Raw genomic sequence first — 16,531 nt, 5'->3', positions numbered from 1 at the left:
ACTCTGCTCCAGGTATGGCCACAGTCCTGATGCAAAGATAGATGAAGGAGCTGAGTTCCAGAGGTATGAGCATGACATCAAGGCAGCATCTGACTGAGTGTGGCATCTAAGACCCCAGGGGAAACGGAAGTCAAGGGGAACCAAAGGGAGAACTTTCCAATGATTACAATCATTCATTGAATGAAGGCAGATGGTCGTGTGCATTATCGGTGGTGAATTATCCCAGGCTCAGGACATCAATGTAGGAGTTACTTAGGGCAATATCCTAGACCTAAGTATCTACAGCTACTTCCATCAAGTGACCTTCTTTCCATTATTAGATCAAAAGTGGAATGTTTGTTGATGATCACACAAACCTCAACCTCACAAGTAATGAATCAGGTTGAAGCTAGAACCCTTACCACATCTAGTTGTGAATGGTGGACCATTAAACAACTAACAGAGGGAGGCTCCGAGATATCCTTGTCTTCAACATTGGCAGGGTCAGGATGTGATGAGAGAGACAGGAGTGAAGCATTCACACCCTCTCCAATGAAGCACTGAATGGGTGATACATCACATTTACCTCCTGCAATCTCACCATCACAGAAGTCTCCAGCCAATTCAATTCACTCATGCGATATTAATAAATACTAGGAGCAAAGGATGCAACAGTGGCTACAGAAGCAGATAGCATCCCAGAGTAGTACCACACACCTCGTCAACAGAACTAGCTGCACCTCTAATCAAGCTGTTGCAGCACAGTTACCACACTGTCATCTGTCAAGCCATGTAGAAAATTGCCCAGGTACGTCTTGGTCAGAAAAAGGACAAATCTATTCTGGTTATTACCATTGCTCTCAATTCTCATCAAACTGATCGAACTGTTGTTAACACTGCTATCAAATGTCACTCACTCACCAGCAAATGACTCACTGGTGCCCAGTATACTTTTCACCAGGACCATTAATCATGTCTCAGGCCAAATATGGACCAACAAGAAAAGGGCAGAGTGGCTGATATCAAGGAAGTGTTTGACCAAGTGTGGCATCAAGTAGTCCTGGGCATCAGGGAGAAAACACTCCAATGGTTGGAGTTACCTCTTGCACAGAGGCAGAGTGTTTCAGGACAATCATCATAGCCCAAAACATCATTCTAAGCCTTAGAACAGGGATTCTCAACCTGGGGCCCACAAACCCCTCAGTTAAAGGTAGGGGTACATGGCATAAAAAAGTTTGGGAGCCCCAGTACTAAGGGATCTTCAGTGTACTATTGTAGAGCCAACCACCTTCATCAAGAACCTCCCTTCATCATAACCCCAGAAGTGGGGGATTTTCAACGATGATCAATTCCATTCACAACCCAAAAGTTGATGCATTTCATTCCCTATTGCATTAAAACCTGGACAAAACTCAGACATGGGCTGAGAAGTAGCAAGTCAACATTTGCATCCCCAAAGTGTCAGGCAATTGACACCTCCAACATATAACCATATAACCATATAACAATTACAGCATGGAAACAGGCCAACTCGGCCCTTCTAGTCCGGCCGAACTCTTACTCTCTCCTAGTCCCACTGACCTGTACTCAGCCCATAACCCTCCATTCCTTTCCTGTCCATATATCTATCCAATTTAACTTTAAATGACAACATCGAACCTGCCTCAACCACTTCTGCTGGAAGCTCATTCCACACAGCTACCACTCTGAGTAAAGAAGTTCCCCCTCATGTTACCCCTAAACTTTTGTCCTTTACCTCTCAACTCATGTCCTCTTATTTGAATCTCCCCCATTCTCAATGGAAAAAGCCTATCCACGTCAACTCTATCAATCCCCCTCATAATTTTAACACCTCTATCAAGTTCCCCCTCAACCTTCTATGCTCCAAAGAATAAAGACCTAACTTGTTCAACCTTTCTCTGTAACTTAGGGGATGAAACCCAGGCAACATTTTAGTAAACCTCTCTGTACTCTCTCAATTTTGTTGACATCTTTCCTATAATTCGGTGACCAGAACTGTACACAATACTCCAAATTTGGCCTTACCGATGCCTTGTACAATTTCAACATTACATCCCAACTCCTATACTCATTGCTATGATTTATAAAGGCCAGCATACCAAAAGCTTTCTTCACCACCCTATCCACATGAGATTCCACTTTCATGGAACTATGCACCATTATTCCTACATTTCTAGACCAATACCAGATACTCAAATCTATCGCATTAAAATAATTCAAAGACTTTTTCTTTATAGAAATTGAGTTGCACTCTTGGAATATTTTTGTACATTAACTAAAATAAATAAAATCATTCATTCTTTTCCATCTCAAAACAGACACAAAATATACTCCAGTTACTATAGCTGACCTGTAAAAGACCATAGGACTACAATCAATGCTTTAAGACTCTAAGACATAGGAGCAGAATTAGGCCATTTGGCCCATTGAATCTGCTCCAGCATGTCATCATGGCTAATCCAGTTTTCCTCTATGCCCCAATCACCATGTAAAGTCTCAACATTACATCCTTGCTTTCATATTCTAGTCCTCTTGAAATGAATGCCAACTTTGCATTTGCCTTCCTCAGCACGGACTCCACCTGCATATTAACCTTTAGGGGACCCTGCACAGGGAATCCCAAGTCCCTTTGCGCCTCAGATTTTCGTATTTTCTCCCCATTTAGAAAATAGTTAACTCTTTCACGTCTTCTACCAAAGTTCATGATCATGCACTTCCTGACAACTGTAAATCAATTACTTAGAAATAAGAGAAGAAGTCTATGGTGATACAATGTTAAATTCTTGTTGGTCATTGACAACACATAAGCTATACAAGTCAATAAGGAAATAAGAGTTCTACATTATCAATGGGAAAGTTACTTGCATGACAAAGCACACAGAGGTTGCTACCCTCAACTAAACAAGTCCAGACATTCCTTGGTCAGCAGCAGGAAATCGGTGTGACATCAGTATGTTTTTCCATTGCGAATTTTCTGAAGAAGGTTGTCTAAATCAAAACATTAACTGGTTCCTCTTTCCATAGATGCTGCTTGATTGGCTAAGTTCTTCCAGCATTCATTTTTCCAAATGAAATCTTGCATGTCTCATGCATGATATCCAAATCTGTGCATCTGAACTCACAAGCCAGTTGCCCATCCAGTCAGAGCTTGCCAAAAAATGACCATACCTCCCATTTGAAACTAGTTTTCAAAACCAGTTTCCCTAATTCTAATCTCCGTCAAGACAACATCAGTGATTTCCTTCAAATTTGCTAAAGCCCTAACCTCATCCAGCTCAATCTTCTGCTCTGAGAACGGCATGGTAACGTAGTGATTAGTGCAATGCTTTGCAGCACCAGCTGTAAAATTGATCGGGTTCAATTCTCCTTGCTGTCTGTGAGTTTGTACATTCACCCCATGACCGTGTGGGTTTCCTCCCACATTCCAGAGATGTACAGGTTAATGTTAGTAAGCAATTCCACATGTTCCCCTCTTACAGCAGGGTCCCTGCTCTGCGGTTCAAAATCCTGTCAGTTAATGGTTGCCTTTCTTGGGAATATTTGAACATTTCCAGGTTTTGTTCCATCTCCCTTTTGACTTCAGTTTAAGGCCAAGGCCTTCCCTTTCCTTCTGCCTCCAATCGTTCCTCCTCTTATGTTTATCCGGCTTCCCCATAAACTCATCTGTTCAACCACTCAAGGTGGCAGAACTTTTCTGCATTTTTCCTGAATCCCTGCTGAATTTATTAAAGATTTGTCTCAGATCTGTTTGCAGCATTTTCCAGTCTGCTTTCCAAACATCTTTAGCTTGCAAGCTACTGTAACGTAGCAATTAACACAATGCTCTATAGTGCCAGTGATTGGGGTTCAATTCCTGCTACAGTCTGTAAGGAGTTTATACATTCTCCCAGTGGCTACGTGGGTTTCCACTGAATGCTCTCGTTTCCTTCACATTCCAAAGATGTAGAGTTAGGGTTAGTAAGGTGTGGTCTGCCCCAGCACATCCTCAGACTATGTTCGTCTTTGATGCAAATGACACATTTCACTACAGTTTTATTTGTCATATAAATATCAAGACATAATCTCAAAATTCTTTTAATCCCTCCGAACCTAATTCATTTGAATGGTCCAAAGTACCTCTCACTAGCCCCCCCAAGCCCATGACAAACCATAGGCACTTTGCTGTGTGAGATATGGTATGTGATATGACCAGACAAATTGCAGTTGCTGCTTTAGGAAACAAGATCCCATGATACTCTTTGTTCGCACCCATCTCATTCCCCTTTGACTCTTCGTATATTTACATGATACAACCATTCAACGTTTGGGCCTATATTTCTGATGTTTGATATTCTCTGTGTTGTTCACTCGCATTTGATAATAATACATGTACTTTGAATCAACTCCTGTGGTACAATAATTGAAACAGGCATCTTGGAACGAACAGGAATGACAATTGATTAAACCATAAACTCAGGTAAAAACATAAAATACTGCTGACCCCAGTACAGTTGAGAAGTTAATCTGACTGACCATGACACTACCATTGCTAACCTTCCTACCATCAACATCCTGGGATCATTATTGATCAGAAGCTCAGCTGGACGAGTTACGCACCACAGGTACTGTGGCTACTAGGACAAATCAGAGGCCTAAGGTGTGTGACTCCCTTCCTGACACCTCACCGTCTATGAGTCAGGAGCGTGATGAAACTCTGGAATAGATGACAAAATGTCCTAAAAACACTCAATAAGTTCAACACCATCCAGGACAAAGCCAAGAGAGGGGGAGAAGGGGAGAGGGAGAAAGAGGAGAGGGATCATAATTCCCAAAATGCTTTACAGCTAATGATATAATCTGGAAGTGTAATCACTGATGTAATGCAAAATATAACACAGTCCATATGAGCACAGTTAGATCCAAGGAACAAGAATGTGTTATTGAAATGGAACTAATTTGTTTTTTCAAGTCATTGTATATTATACCTTGATCATTACTAGGGAAGACTCTACCTAAACTGCCACATTGTGGAAAGTGTATTATCAACAGTAGCATAATTGGGCAGGTTTGACCAGATCTTACCTCTAGAGCTCTGCTCTCCATCTCAGCCACTCTCAGAGATCTGTGACCTTCCTCTCAGTCAGTCCTGGGTCCAGTCTCAGGTTGGAGGATCAACACCTCATATTCTGTTTGGCTAGCCTCCAAACTGACTGCATGAACATTGATTTCTCTAACTTCCAGTAATTTCTCCCTTCCTCCTTCCCTCTTTTTCAAGTCCTCCTTCTTAGTTCCCTCTTACCCCTTCTCTACTCCTCAATTGCCATCACCTCCCTCTAGTACTTCTCTTCCTTCCCTTTCCTGGGTGGTCCTTTCTCCTCTCTTATCAGATTAGCCCTTTACCTTTTCCACCTATCAGCCCCCAGCTTCTCCCTTCATCCCCCTCTCTCACCCACACACCTTCCCCTTCACCCGGCTTCACCTATCGCTTACCAGCTTGTACTCCTTCCCCTCGTCTCACCACCTTATTCTGGCTTCTTCCTTCTCCCTTTCCAGTCCTGACCCAAAACTTTGACTCTTTATTCCTCTCCATAGATGCTGCTTCACCCGCTGATTTCCTCCAGCACTTTGTGCGAGTTGCTCCAAACTCATCTTGTTTAAGCAGCAAATCCTACAAACCAAATCAATCCATTCCTTGGGCTGGAGTAATGAACTGTACACACCAAGGAATATTCAGGTAAAGAAACAACGACTACAGTCATCAGATGTACAGTAGCTTATTGGTATTGGTTAAATGTTTTCATAAAATTGTTTATGTTGCGTAATTTGCTTTCCTCTCCAGAAATTAATTGATTTATACAAATTACCATAATTAATAATGAATATTACTTTTCGATAATAAAGTCATGAAATACTGGGAACTCTCAGTAGGTGAGACAACATCTGTAGTGATAGACAGAGAGTTAATGTTTCAGATCAATCATGTTTCAATGACCTTTCATCAGACCCAAAATGTGAGAAAGCAAGAAGTTTTCAGTTGTAGTGAAAGAGTGTCTGACAGGATGGATATGGGTAACGTGAACACTGCTGGACCCATCTCAGAGAGGATGGTGACTGATTGCTAATCGTTCACTTTTGGTGCTTGACCTACAATTCATTAATGTTCAGCCCCAAATTTACTTAAAACTATTTGCTTCATGAATACAATAGATTTATTCTTGATAACATTGTGGCTTGCTCTAAAGTAACATTGAATAGTTAAACAGCCAGTTAAACAGGGCTTCAAAAATGACTGAGCTAGTAACTTGGATGGTTCAGTTAAGAACACACTGTCCATTTTAAGCAGAGATCAGTCACAACAATGGAAGAATTGCTGCATATAATGAGCTTTGTTCTCAGTCTGAAAGCTGGAAACAGATTGAATGGTGATCTCCAAAACCCAGTGGGATATACACCTGAAGGGGATAAATGTGGAGGATTGTGGGGTAAGCTCACACCGATTGGTTCAGCCACACAAATAAAGCAGGTATGATGGGCTGTTTTCTTTATCTCTGTGAATCAGCTAGGAACGGTTTAAATGTGAAATGCCAGCAGTAGATGGAGTTAATCACAATTAGGATGTCTTATGTTGTATACCAACAGGTGTAAAAATTATTTTATTGATACTAGAGAAAGAAAGGTAATAGAATAGGTTAATACTGGTAAAGGTAATGACCGAGCTGGTAAATTGATAGCTGATTTCCAGCCACAGCATCTGGGCTCATTGAAATAAAATAGAGCAAACGCCTGCGGCATTTTCAATGTATTAGTTGGGAATATAAACACTTTATTCCCAGGTCCACACAATCCATAGCACTCGCTGAAGGGTCCATCCATCTGAATCATCCCCCTTCTCTCAAGGCCAGCCATACATATGTGGAGAGTTGGGAATTCTCAGCCGATGGCATTCAGCACGCTGCGCGCAGAAGCACCAGTACCAGAGGTTTTGTGTTAATCAAGTGCGACCGCATGGCCCGACCCCGCTGAACTCCCCTACTGCTGTAGCTGTCTGTACTTCAACTTCAAGCTGCCGAAGTCCAGTCAGGTACAGAGAGCAGGATACACCTGTGCAGCTTCAGTCAGCTGATGACACAAATCAAAGCAGCCAAATAAAGCTAATTGAAAGAAAAGCCTAAGAGAAAAGGCATTAAATCAGCCATGTGAAGACGAGTTAATTCTGCAATAATTCCATTGTGACATCTGGGAATGCGAGCCCCAGTCATTTATCGATTACTATCGATTCTGCTATTTATTGCACTGATTCAGGAGAGATCTCACGCTGAGGTTTCTATGTTAATCAGCCTATCTGGAAAATTAAATATAAATTCACCTCAGCAAAATAGTGGCTGGCTCAAGCAGACAGATTTTACCCATTGTAGAAGGAATGGATTTCAGAGATTTTTTGTTCTTGTTGAATATGGACGAGCAAATGTAGTTGTTAATATATGGTGAGCAGGTGTAAGAGTGCGCAGATCTGGGAGTGTGAAGGTTAGTGTGTCGGTGCATGTGAGTGTAAATGTGTGACCGTGTATGTGTGAATGGGCGTGTGTCCACAGAACGGATGACATTTCCGACATTACAACGATGTCAACACGTCAATGAAGTATCGCCGAGATACTTTAGCATATTCCGAAATTACGTTCGTGCGAAGGAAATCTGCAGAAGCTGGAAATCAAAGTAATACACACAAAACGCTGGAGCAAATGCGTTTTTCTCGTACGTATTTATACTGAATTCATCCACACATGTATGGGTATGTATTCTATAGAAATAAATGTAAAATATATAAAGCACATGCAGCAACAGTTAAATAAAACCAGTATGTATATATAGTGTATGTATATTTAATGTAAAGACTTTAAAAGGAGGACGAACGGTCTCGAACCCCCCGCGGCAGGGAAATGGTTAAAGTGATCTCATCGCCTCACGGTTTGGTTTGGTTTGGTATGGAGTGAGCCACGAGGTGCCGAGGCTGCCAGAGAGGGCTGGTGTTGGTCGAGGTGACCGGGCGCTCGGCGCTGGGATGTGGGACACGCACGGAGAGTGCGGTCGGTGGCTGTGGCTGGCAGGGGGGTCCCACGTGTTGACAGCCCGCTCGGATCCTCCAGTCACCTCCTGTTGGGTGTGATGGAAGCCGCAGTCTCCTCTTTGTTCTCCCCAGCCCGGAGATCTCTCCATGGTAACGAGGCCACGGGGCAGCGAGCACCCTCCAGCTTTGTGTGCACGCCGAGCAAGGGACATTGGTGTTAAGTGGCGAGGAGGCGACAGCAGCTTCCCCCGCTCCCAGGTGTGGCGGGCTGGTTTGGAGATGCCTTGGTTTTCCCGCAGCAGCTCCGCCTCAGTTTCCGGCCAGGCACAGGGCTGAGCACACCCCCTTTTTTTCCTGCTGGATTTTCCTCCCAACATCTGTCTGCAGAGCAGAGGGCAGTAGACACACTGCAGGGAAGCAACAACCTTTCCAATCTCCGCGCACCTCCTCGTCCAACAAAAGGTAAGCGGCTCCTTAAAACGGAATCTTCGGTCTTGCCCGTGCGTACTGCAGGGCTGCAGAGTGACAGGAGGCTGATGGAAGTTTCATTGTATGGACGCCGCTATGATCTAAAGGGAAGGCTCCTCGATTCTTTGTTAACAGAAAATTAACCCAACACAGAAGTGAGAGGCTGCCGAAGATAAAACGGCGAGGAGTTTAAGCACTAAGATTGTTCGCTTGTTTGCTTGCAACAAGGTCTATCCGCTGCTGTTCCCCATTCATGTCATGTGCTGTCCAACTTGATTAGATCGGTATATTTAAAATTTAATTCTGGGGAGCATTGCGCCTTTCCCCTGTGTGTTAATTGCCCTGGGGATTGAGGTCACAAGACTGGGCGTCCCCGGGATACTGACAATCATTCCCCCCACCCCATACCTCTGATGCTGAGAAAAGAAAAGGAAAGCTTGCATTTCGGAGCCACCTCCTTCAGTTACTCAGGAGTGACAGGAATATGTGTGTGTGTCAGCGTGCATTTTTTTTATTCTGCGTTTTGTACTTTTTTCCATTACTGTTTGTAAAATGTGACAAATTCGGTTCCCAGCCGAGAGATGTCTCAACTTTTGACTTCTATAAAGTCATTCTATAAATACATTGAGGCAACAATAATGGAAATTGCAGAGCAACACACACAAAATGCGGGAGTAACTCAGCAGGTCAGGCAGCATCTATGGAAATGAATGCACAGCCGACGTTTCGGACCGAGGCGTTCTTCAGCACTCGTATTCGTCCCGATTGTACCTCAATTGCTGCATCTGCAGAACCTTTCCCTTCTTTGACGGAACAGCAGTCACTTTTTGTGTTTGGTTATATTTCCGCGGGACAGCTGTCCTAGCCTTTCTTACCCTGACGCCAATGACCAACCCATCCCATAAACAAATGGGAGTTGGTTTGAGGAAGCATTTGAAAGTCAACTGTAGGTTCTTAATGCAAGTTGAAAAATGTAAATTCTCTTTCATGGTTGACACAGTACATGGAGTCAATCCATGAAAAATGATCACTTTTCTAGGTAGGAATGTGCCGGTGCCTTTTAGCCACTGAAACCATAGATCCACGTGTGCATGGGGATGTAGTCTGTGCTGGAGTCTGTTGGTTTGACAGTACCATTACTGATGACTGGTTGTAAGCTTTCCTTCTTGTCGTGGTTTCTGTGCTGTACAGGATACACTCAATGTTGCCCCTTCATATGGTCTCCTGGCTCCTTTCCCATCCACTGGATCAGTTCATAGGCTATTGTTGAACTCCAGAAGATGGCACCTCTTACAGTGATGATCGGGTCCCACCCCAGGAAACAATCTGAGTCAAGGCTGGCACTCCACGGTAGTGCTGAGGAAGTGCTGCATTGTCAGTAGTGCCACTTCTAAAATGAGAAAATGATGCTGCCTCTCTCTTCATGAATGTGGTGTTATGATGAAAGTTCCCCTGTTGACATAATAGAATATGGTTTGGTTTTCACCTGTTTGCAGTTTGCTGTTTCCCTTATTTCAACATTGGCACCCTAGTCTGCTCAACTCCCTAAGTGAGACTCATTCCTAAAACACTCCAGTACAACGATGGGTTTGCTATCAAACAGACCAACTAATATACTGTATATATAAGTTTCAACTAGACATGTAGTGATGGGTGGATAAAGTTACCTGACGTGGAGTGTCAACCCTGTGTCTGTGCACATAATGGAAGGTCTGTGAACCCCCTGGAGAAGGATTGCTTCATCACTGTATGTTAGTTGTAAAACATCTTGGGACATCCAAGGGATGGGAAGTGTGTCAGTGAATTCCAAATCTTTCATTTTAATCCTTAGCTATGACTTAGGAATGATTTTGTTTTTGTGCTACGTTTCAGAGGGTAGCAGAACCATGACACACATCATCATTTTTTGAGAACTTGAGAACACTGTGTGATGTACATTGCTTGGAGTGTTGGTTGAATGTGGCTTGGTCAGTCTTCGTGTTAAGTTACAGGTGGTAAGTGGAGTACTTGAGGGCTGTGTGCAGTTCTGGTCCCCTTACTTAAAGGAAAGATATACTGGTTTTAGAGGCAGTGTAGAGGAAGTTTAGTAGGTTGAGTTTGGAAATGAAAGGGTTAGCCTATAAGATTGAATTGCCTAGGGCAATACTCACTGGAATTCAGAAGAATGAGAGGAGATCTTATAGAAACATATAAAATTATGAAAATGATGGATAAAACAAAAGCAGAAAAGTTGTGTCCATTGCTAGGAGATACTAAAACTAGAGGACATAGATTCAAGAATTCAGGGGAATAGATGGTGGGACAGAGATGAGGAGAAACTGCTTTTCCCAGAGAGTAGTAAATTTGTGGAATTCTCTGCCTAGGCAAGCACCCTTTCATTTCTCATCTCATTAAATACATTTAAGACATGGTTAGATAAATTTTTGCATAACAGGATAATTAAGGGTTATGAGTCCATGGCCAGAACAGCCAACCTCTTATTGAATGGCGGAGCAGGCTTGATGGGTCGGATGACCCACTCTTGCTCCTAGTTCTTGTCTTCTTGTGAGTGTACCATGATCTTCCTGATGAATCTCCTGGTGGGTCACTTTACTGTGCATTCAACCTCTGTTTTGGAGACCTCAGCAGATATTTTACACACAAGGTGGTGAGCCTTTTGGATAAAATGTTTGATAAGGTCTTATTTGGTCCCTCAGGAAAACACTAATGATTTGAAGGAGACATGACATTGTATGTTGCTCTAGATTCCAGCACAGCCAATCTGCAGGAGGAGCTCAGCTGGTTGAGCACCATCTGTGGGAGGGAAAGGCATCATCGATATTACAGGTCGAAGCCCTGCATCAGGGCTCGGGTCTTAATGGCGTGATGCTATTTGCAGAGGAACTCTGACTGGCATTCTGGGAACTATTTAAAGCTTGCCCAGCTTTAGGAAAGACATTCTTTGATCATTGTGTCTTTGCTGTCTGTGGAACTTCGTACACAATCTGATAACAATGGTTCGGACACTATTTTGCAAACCTACCCCACTGCAGTGCAGTCTTTCTGTCCCAAGGATGTAAACAGAGATGCAGGAGTTTAGATTTTCTTCCTCCCTTCTCCCTTGCATGAAGGTTCTGGAAGAGCACCCCTTTTTTATATAGTCCAATCTTGCACTATTTCAAGGTTGAGAAAGTCTGGATGTAGCACCTGTAATTCAGTGAAGATTCTCTATTAACTGCTTAATCCTCAGGCAAACTTCTTGGTACCTTTTTTCTACAAACTGTTACAAGTTTCAGCCCCAAGTGGGGGTGAAGCAGTGAGGGCCAGGTTCTTGTTGTTTAAACTCTGTCAGAAAGGGGGGCGGTGGTGGCGGACCCAAATGCAAGACATAGACACTGAAGTACTAGGAACAGGACTTGACTAGAGAGCTGGGACAAGAACACAGACATGGGCTAGGACATTGGCTAGGCAAGTGGGACCAGGACAAGGAACTGGGAACTAGGAGCCTGGGCTTGGACTCTGAGCCGGAGACTGGACAAGGACCCAGAACCTGGGTCTTGACTTGGGCTCGGATCCCCCAACTAGGTGGGAACATGACGTGGCTACAGAGCAGGACATGGCTTGGGCTCCTTGAGGCGAAGACACGACAAGGCTTGGGTTCGCACTCTGAGCCAGAGACTGGACAAGGACCCAGAATCTGGGTCTTGACTCGGGCTCAGACTCTGGAACTAGGCGAAGACATGACATGGTCAAGGGAAATAGGAACCTCGGAACACAAAGCTGGAAGCCTCGACTTGGTCGAGGGAGCGACAGGGAACGCAGAGACTTGGTCGAGGGAGTGACAGGGAACGCAGAGTCTTGGTCGAGGAAGCGACAGGGAACGCAGAGCCTTGGTCGAGGGAGCGACAGGGAACGCAGAGACTTGGTCGAGGGAGCGACAGGGAACGCAGAGCCTTGGTCAAGGGAGCGACAGGGAACGCAGAGACTTGGTCGAGGGAGCAACAGGGAACGCAGAGACTTGGTCGAGGGAGCGACAGGGAACGCAGAGACATGGAACACAGAACCGGGCCCCCTCCTTGGGAACAGGACATAGGGCTGGGACTCATACATAGAATGCTGAACACGACGAGACAGTTCCCAACACAAGGTAGGGGCAAACGGCCGGACCCACCTAGCGAAGGCGTGGACACAGAGACAGTTCAAAACTGCGATAGACAGTTCTTTATCTTGCTCTGGCAGTTGAACATGACAGCGTTGCAGCCGAGGGTTACAGGCAAGGCAAGGCTTTAGACACTGGTTGCAGGGCAAGGCTTCAGGAGGAAAAGGCAGAGAAGGAATTCAGACAGGGTGTTTGGACAGGAACAATCTAGCAACTGAAGCTGAACCAAGGAGCTATTTATGTAGCCAGCCCAAAATGTGAACCAACTACCTCAATTAGAGCACCCATCAGAAAAAAGGGAAAACCAGAAAACTTGGAATAAGGAACAATGGACCAGACCATGAACCGGAATCCAGACTTCACGGACCGGACCATGACAGTTACCCCCACCCCATGGGAGCCTCCTGTCGACCCAAAATGCTTCCCCAGACAATGGACGGCACGGGCGGGTGGGGGGGGGGTGCATTCAACGGGAGAGAACCCAGGATAGCGAGAGTTAAATGACAGTGTCTGTATTGCTGGGTCCATGTCTGGCTGGACTGTTCTGTCATAAAGTGGGGCATTGGTGGCAGACCCAAATGCAAGACACAGACACTGAAGTACTAGGAACAGGATTTGACTAGAGAGCTGGGACAAAAACACAGACTTGGGCTAGGACACTGGCAAGGCAAGCGGGACCAGGACAAGGAACTGGGAACTAGGAGCCTGGGCTTGGACTCTGAGCCAGAGACTGAACAAGGACCCAGAACCTGGGTCTTGACTCAGGCTCAGACCCTGGAACTAGGCGAGGACATGATGTGGCTACAGGACACGATGAGGCTTGGGCTCCTCGAAGCGAGGACACAACGAGGCTTGGGCTCCTCGAGGCGAGCACACGACGTGGCTTGGGTTCCTCAAGGCGAGGATATGACGTGGCTTGGGTTCCTCGAGGTGAGGACACGACGTGGTTTGGGTTCCTCGAGGCGAGGACACGACGTGGCTTGGGTTCCTCGAGGCGAAGACACGACGTGGCTTGGTTTCCTCGAGGTGAGGACCGACGTGGCTTGGGTTCCTCGAGGCGAGGACACGACGTGGCTTGGACTCCTCGAGGCGAGGACACGACGAGGCTTGGATTTGGACTCCGAGCCGGAGACTGGACAAGGACCCAGAACCTGGGTCTTGACTTGGGCTCAGACTCCATAAATAGGTGAAGACATATTGTGGTCTAGGGAAACAGGAACCTCGGAATACAAAGCCAGAAACCTTGACTTAGTTGAGGGAGCGACAGGAACGCAGAGCCTTGGAACACAGAGCCAGGACCCCTCCTTAGGAACAGGGACGTAGGGCTGGGACTCGTACACAGAATGCTGAACACAATGAGACAGTTCCCAACACTAGGTAGCGGCAAACAGCCAGACCTGCCTAGCAAAGGAGAGGACACAGAGACAGGTCAAAACAACAATAGACAGTTCCTTATCATGCTCCAGCAGTTGAACTTGACAGCAGTGCAGGCAAGAGTTACAGGCGAGGCAAGGCAAGGCAAGGTTTCAGACACTGGTTGCAGGGCAAGGCTTCAGGAGAAGGGATTCAGACAGGGGGTTTGGACAGGAAAAATCTAGCCACTGAAGCTGAACCAAGGAGCTATTTATGTAGCCAGACCAAAATGTGAATCAGCTGCCTCAATTAGAGCATCCAACAGAGAAAAAGGAAAACCAGAAAACCTGGAATAAGGAGCATGGACCGGACCGTGAACCGGAATCTGAGTCAAAGCTAAACAAAACAATTGATATATTTGTGTTCTCTACCATACAGAATGAGATGTGGCAGTTTTGATCTCTCAGGCATGGGTCCACTATGCAGAGCTATCACCACACTGGCAAAAAAATGTTTTGTGGACTGGTGCTGGCATGATGTGGGACTGTGTGAAGAGATTAGGGCTGAGAGAGAGTGGAGGGGAATTCACTCTGCTCACAAGCTGGCTCAAGATCTCAGCCACTTGCCAAAGAGAAACTCCATGGAAGGAAGGAGACTTGACTCAAGAGTTGCTGCAGTGTGAACCATTATTGTGCAAAAATAAACTGCTGGAGAACCCTGTGGGTCAGGCAGCAATGATGGAGGGAAATGGACAGTTGTCATTTCAGATCTGGACTGAAAGAGGTGAGGCAGCTCGTATAAAAGGGGAATTTGGGTGGAGCAGGAGCTGGCAGGTGATGGGTGGATCCGGGTGAGGAGGGGTGATTAACGGGAGAGAGGAGATAGCAGACAGAGGCTGGGAAGTGATAAGTAGAAGCAACAAAGGGCTGCAGGTGATAGAATCCATTAGTAGAGGAAGGCAGAGCATGGAATCAAAGGAGGGAGGCGGGGAGGGCAGATGAGAACAGTAGGAGAAGTGTTTTGTGATGGGTGGAGGAGGGAAAGAAACAAGTGATATGGGTACATGGGGAAATTGAGTAGACCAGGAGAAGAGAAAAAAAGGACAGAGAAGGAGCAGTTTACCCAAAATTGGAGGAGTCTGCATTTTATGCCATCAAGTTGTAGACTGACCAGGCAGAATATGAGGTCCTGCTCTTCTGGTTTGCATTTAGCCTCACCCTGGCAGTAGAGGAGTCCAAGGTGAGGAGGTGGGGAGGAGAATTGAAATGGTTGGCGACCTGGAGATCCAGACGGCCATGGCAAGTGCATTGCCTAGTCTGCACTTGGTCTGACCAATATAGAGAAGGACACATTGAGAGCTCTGGATATAATAGAGAAGGTTGAAGAAGGTACCCGTGAACCTCTGCCTCATTCTTAATGCAGGAATCTTGATTATAAAAATCCAAGCTGGTGTCCTGGTGTAGAATTGAGTCATTACTGTACTTTTGGTCAGACCCTGCTGCAAATGAGACACTTAACAGTGAGCTACCTGGGGTGAGGGGAAGTGAGCCTGTGGCAGATCTGGAGGATGAGCAGCTATTCGAGACCCTGATCAATATTTCTCCCTCGTGCCAGCTCGCTAAAATAGATTATGCTGCCAAAATCACAATTCTTCCATGTGAGTTTGCTGTAAGCAGGTTGTTGGATACATTTTTCTGCAATACAACAATGATTACATTTCAGAAAATGCTTAATTGGTGGAAATTGCTTTGGGTGTCCTGAGGTTATGAAGTGCTAAAAATGCAGGTTAATAGAACTAGGCAGAGCAATAGTTTGGCACAGACTAGATGGGCTGAAGAGCCTGTTTCTGTGCGGTGGTGCTCTATGTCTCTGCTTTGTATTCCCTTTCAAAAGAATGCCAGTCAACCTCACTGCTCAGTTGCTGCCAGGATGTCCCGCTGGAGGGGTGCTTTCTATTACAATCACCAAGTGTGCACAGGTTAGACAATGTACTTGTAACACTAGATCATAGTTGGAAACCAGAGCTGAAATCCAGCCTGAGCTTCTCCTGCTTAATGCTAGTATGTAATGAGTGCATCTCTGTAGCCTTTGTGTACAGGTGGCCTCTGGTAGGGAGGTGGCTCCTCCTAATCTCAGTCTCCATCATCCTGCAGCCTCAAATCTTCCCAATTGTGGTGGAGGGAGGAATTTTGTGCAGGGACCTGGTGTAGTTTCCAAGCAACAGCCACAAGCAGTGAGGCTGCGGGATAGAAGGATCAGCTAATTCCATTGGTATGCTCATTTATAGCTCACACCAAGGCATTATTCTCAACTAAAAACTGGAAGAATGGAACAATAGCCACTGGGGTCTGGGTCAGCAGAAAGACTCTGCAATCAAACAGAAAATTTCATAACTTCTAGGTGTCCCAAAGCACCCTGTAGACTGTCTGATGTGTGACCAATGTTGCCTGGATCAGCCAGTTCGTACACAGCAACATCCCACAAACCATGATGAACTACTGACCATGATAATTTGCTTTAATGATATT

At 45.3% G+C, this 16,531-nt stretch overlaps 1 protein-coding gene across 3 annotated transcripts in view; it reads left to right on the top strand.

The window, feature by feature from the left end:
• Nucleotides 1-7,654: 7,654 nt before the first annotated feature.
• Nucleotides 7,655-16,531, top strand: part of LOC134337370 (phospholipid phosphatase-related protein type 3-like) — a 111,251-nt gene continuing 102,374 nt past the window's right edge. Inside the window, exon 1 of one of the 3 annotated variants that reach the window (XM_063032327.1) lies at nucleotides 7,655-7,731. The gene's annotated coding sequence lies outside the window, so the exon portion shown is untranslated. Of the gene's footprint in view, nucleotides 7,769-7,963; nucleotides 8,507-16,531 lie in introns of those variants that run through there. The other 2 variants (XM_063032326.1, XM_063032325.1) reach the window with 2 other exon arrangements.

Source organism: Mobula hypostoma, chromosome 24 (assembly GCF_963921235.1).
Source record: "Mobula hypostoma chromosome 24, sMobHyp1.1, whole genome shotgun sequence".
Classification (NCBI taxonomy): domain Eukaryota; kingdom Metazoa; phylum Chordata; class Chondrichthyes; order Myliobatiformes; family Myliobatidae; genus Mobula; species Mobula hypostoma.
This window is presented reverse-complemented; position numbering and strand designations above follow the sequence as displayed.